The sequence below is a fragment of the Gouania willdenowi genome, unplaced genomic scaffold (assembly GCF_900634775.1).
Source record: "Gouania willdenowi unplaced genomic scaffold, fGouWil2.1 scaffold_281_arrow_ctg1, whole genome shotgun sequence".
NCBI lineage: Eukaryota > Metazoa > Chordata > Actinopteri > Blenniiformes > Gobiesocidae > Gouania > Gouania willdenowi.
In genome coordinates this window covers 71,207-76,000 of record NW_021145040.1, presented here as the reverse complement: position 1 = coordinate 76,000, position 4,794 = coordinate 71,207, and the positions used below count along the sequence as shown (strand labels likewise).

At 34.3% G+C, this 4,794-nt stretch overlaps 1 long non-coding RNA gene across 1 annotated transcript; it reads left to right on the top strand.

Annotated features, from left to right (window-relative positions):
- Window positions 1–709: 709 nt before the first annotated feature.
- Window positions 710–4,305, top strand: LOC114459279 (uncharacterized). Its single transcript, XR_003673296.1, has 3 exons — window positions 710–776; window positions 1,888–1,968; window positions 3,921–4,305. It is a non-coding gene; the product is annotated as an uncharacterized LOC114459279 (long non-coding RNA).
- Window positions 4,306–4,794: the final 489 nt, after the last annotated feature.

Sequence of the window (4,794 nt, the reverse complement as noted above, 5' to 3'; positions counted from 1 at the left end):
ACTGTTCGCAGACCTGAAAACATCCCAGTCAGTACAGTCCAAACACTCCTGGAGTTTCTCCACTGCTTCACTGGTCCATTGTTTAGATTCCTTCACCACAGGTTTACAGAGCTTCAGCCTCTGTCTGTATGAAGGAATCAGATGGACCATCAAATGTGTAATTCATAATTTTATTTTTGCCACCCCCTAGCATTTAGCTATACTGCCTATGCCACGGGCCGGCCCTGGTGGGTTAAATCACGGTTTTTTGAACATTATATATATATATATTTATTTTTTTATTTTTTTAAATAAAAAAATATATTTTTTTAAAATAAAATAAAACATGTAATATAATAACATTCATTTAAAAAAATAATTCATACCTTGGCAGTCGTGACCCTGTGTAGGGTCACTTGGAAATAAAATAGAGTCACCTGAAATGTCTCGTGATAACGAAAATGAAATGAAAAATTATACTTTTACTAAACTATACTTTTTCTAAAATTACATATTTAAAAAAAAAAAAGTAAATGAATAAATTAAAAGAAGTAATTTTTAAATAATTAAAAAAATTATTTGTAAAAAATAATATTGTTGATTTTTTTTTTATTTATCTATTTTGCAAAACTAAAAAAATCAATACATAATAGTCTGTCAGAAAGTGTTACGTTTACAGTTCTTTTATTCTGAAACTGCTTGGTAGTTATGTCATTTCCTTTCTGAGTGCATCCATTCTCAGTACTAACACTACATTCTAAGGGATGAGGGCTCTCTGTGTGTGTGACTAAGTTAAAGTAAGTTTTATTGTTTATTAAGACTCTAATATTATCATCTGACTTGTTTAGACATTGTTTACTCCCACTTGCTTTGCTTTCCTGTATCTTATGTACATGTTAGAATATTTTCTGGGTGTATTTTAGGTCTTTATAGGTCACGTGACTGTGTTATAAGCTGTGGTAAACTGTGAAATGTGTAGCTAACTTTATTCAGCTTTGTAAACTGTATTCCTGTGTGTTATATTGAGGTTTATACATCTTTTATTTGTACTGCTAGATTTCATTTAGCTTCTGCATCACGTCAGACGCACCTAGATGTAATTAATACTCTCTGCTCATGCTCACTTCAGGTGATTGGTCCATGTGGTGCAGTCGCGCCTGCCTCCACTAGAGGGAGACAAAAACCATTGAATCATCTAGAATCCTTTCATTATCTATTAAGCCTTTACATACCTGCACATTGGCTGTTTTGCTGTTTATTTGGGTTTTTTGACTGAGTTAATATATTTTGGTGGTTTGATTCAATGTTTATTCTTGAATTACATATTTTTATACATCTGTACAATATTAATGGTGTTGTTAATGTTATTATTTGTACATGATTGATGATATTAATCATATTATTATTTGTACATTATTAATATTGTCATTTTATTTTTTGTTTCCTTTCAATAACCAAACACATACTCACAATTATTTGTACCCTCACCATCATCCCTGCCTGTAAACCAACTTCAATAATAAATACACTGGTAACATATTCTCTGTGCCCTTCTCTCTGACCAGTATTATCCCCTTCAGAGTGTCCCACTCTATCACAATCTCAGAAACTGTACTCTCTACTTTCACTTTGTCAAATATAAATCTATATAAAATACAGTATATAAATATCTGAGCCTGCACTTATTGTTACTTTGTGCACTGATACTGGCTACTCTGTATCTGTAAAACAAACATGATCAAAACACTAATTTTAGAGAAAAAAAGTCTCTATAAATGTGTGATATAAAATGTGAACCAGTCACTGAGCTGTCAGTTCATTGATGTGACTTTATTTTATGACTGTGTAGTTGGTTAATCATGACCTTGTAACTTTTACAACTTAAACTACCTCTTTTTTTCACTTTAGAATGACATTGCAGGATTTGATCCATAGTGACGCTCTGGTCCCTTTAACTGCCTGCAGCCCATGAAGGTGAAGATCCTAAAGGTAAAAGCCCAGACAGCTAAACATGTTTACTGTTGAATTATGGTCAAAAAGGTTGATTTTTGGTTAAGGTCGACAATTGATGGTGAATCAATCATCAAACAATCATCAAATTCTAGCCAATTTACCAATGTTGAAAAGATGTCATTGAATCAATATTGTTTTGTGGTCGAATTTTTATGATTGAAATGCCAACGTCTAATCAATTTTTAATCAATGTATGCTGTTTGTCTCTGTAGTTTGTCACACACACACACACACACACACACACACACACACACACACACACACACACACACACACACACACACACACACACACACACACACACACACACACACACACACACACACACACACACACACACGCACGCACGCACGCACGCATTCTGGGTAAATTATGAATTAGAAAAGTAGTTTTTTTCATGAGTAAACCAATAGGACAGTCAGTGAGTGTGTGAGCTGATGGTCTCCTTTAATGCTCCTCCCCCTGTAATCATGTGACATTATCACCATAGCAACAGGCTTCACTTGTTGTATGTGTTCATGGGTCAAGGTTGGTCCAGGTGAGACTTTATGAAATTCAACAACTGCCTCTCAGTTCAACAGTTTGACATGTGCATATGAATGTATTTAGCATGGCCACCACTTAAACACTTCTGGGGCTAAAGTAACAGTGGATAGGAAAGGAGGTACACTGTAAAAAATAAAGTACATTTACAAGAAAAATTCTGTAATTTTGCACAGATTTTTTCAGTTTTTCATTAAAACAATGAAATGCTAGTAGATTTACAGACATTTTCAGTAATTTTAAGTTTTCTGTTTAAAATTACGGTTAATTAACCATAATGTAAGATTACATTAATATTATGTTTTTAATGACATTTTAACTGTAATTTTACATACAATTTTCTGTATTTTTTTACAGGTTTATGACCATTTTCCATAATACAATGTAATAAATGTAACTTAACAGTAACAGGAAGTAATTTAAATATTTACCTTTAGAATTACAAGTATCTAACATAATATGATATTACAATATTAATATGTTTTTAAAGGTAATTCAACATATTTCTTTAATATTCAAATTGGACACAAAATCTGATGTAATTTTACAGATCTTTCCTAATAATGATAATGAAGAAATACATGTAAAATTCCAGAAATGTTTTAATCCAAGGTGAGTACCCTCTGAAACACAACACACAGACAATGGGGATAATCAAACTGTGATTGTAAAACAGAAACAAAAAATACCTCAACCACCGTTTATTTATTTTGTCAATACATTTTTGTTCCTAAAACTAAACATTATTTTGCTATTTAATTCCCTGTGAGTGTGTGGTTTATTTTCTGGTATTTTAAAGGTTACGTTGAGATTTAAAGGTTGATGAACATGACTGTACTTTTTCAGTAACAGTCATGTTTTGATAGATAGGAATAAAACTCCTTAGTGATTATTATTGTTCTTGTTGTGTTTGTATTCCTAAACTTTAGTGAAATGTAACTGTTTCTACAGGGATGGTGGGATACAGCTTAGTGCAGTATTGTGCTGCTATACACAAAGTGTGGGGGGTCCTTTCCCACCCCTGTCACAGGAGCGTGCACGTAGCCAGGCTGAAATCACCTGGGTTAAGTGAGTGAGTTGATATCTCAGTTCATAGTGCAGCTGCTCTCTGACAGAGAATGTTTGGTTAGGTGAAACCCGCTAACGGAGATAAATCCAGGATATACGTATCCAGCTTTGTAGTACAGGCCCACAGAGCTACACATCTTTAAACTACAGATGATTGCTTCATCTTCATAATAAACATGTTTAGAGGAACAAATGTTTACACGAATAATGTGTAGTAGAAGTGGTGTTTGTGTGTCTTTTTTCTAACACATGGGACTTTGTGCGTCCCTGAGGCATTTGTGTGTGTGTGCGTGTGTGCGTGTTTTCTCACCCTGCAGCATCTGTGGCTTCAAACCCTCCATGAGTGGCTCTGATTGGCTGCAGGCGGTTCAGAACTACGTGAAGGATCTGCAGTATCCTTTAACACAAGGGTTCTCAACCTGGGGGTCAGGAGTTACACTTAAAATATATAAATATAATATAACACTTAAATATATAAATACATAAATACAGCCACTCCAACTGATCAAATGTTGTCTAAAGCATCTAAAGCACAGGTGTCAAACTCAAGGCCCGGGGCCCAAATCTGGCCCTTTAGAGCATCTATTTCTAGATTCACAGTGTTTATTGTCATGTACACAGTAAGGAAATAAGAAATTGTAAAATGTAATTGAGCCCAACCCTAGAAAGTGTAACAAACTAGCTACGTGTAGTGGAACGCAGTGGCTCTCAAACTTTTGTGTAAAATAGCCTTTATAACATGTGTTATCACTCATTTCATGTACAATATCTGTAAATGTGTATAATTATTTACTAATGCCAAATAAAATATGACAAAGACAACTATATTACTCATGAAATATTTTTTTATGAAAGTTTTAAAAAAAAATAGGTATAGAGTTTGCCTCTATTATAAAATGAGTGAATACAAAGTCATGTAACGGATAGATTAGTGACTGAAAATGAAGGCGGAGCTTCAATGTTTAAGTGTTGTTTCTCATTATTATGAGTGCATTCTAATGTGAAAAGGTTCTGCTACAGTGTGTGTGCGTGTGCGTGTATGTGTATGTGTGTGTGGGAGCAGCTTCAGGTTGGACTGGTTCTACATATTTTGTCCAGTGAAGTATTGACGGTGTGTTCCAGACACACACAAACGCGCACGCACGCACGCACGCACGCACGCACACACACACAAGTAAAGTAAACAAAAGT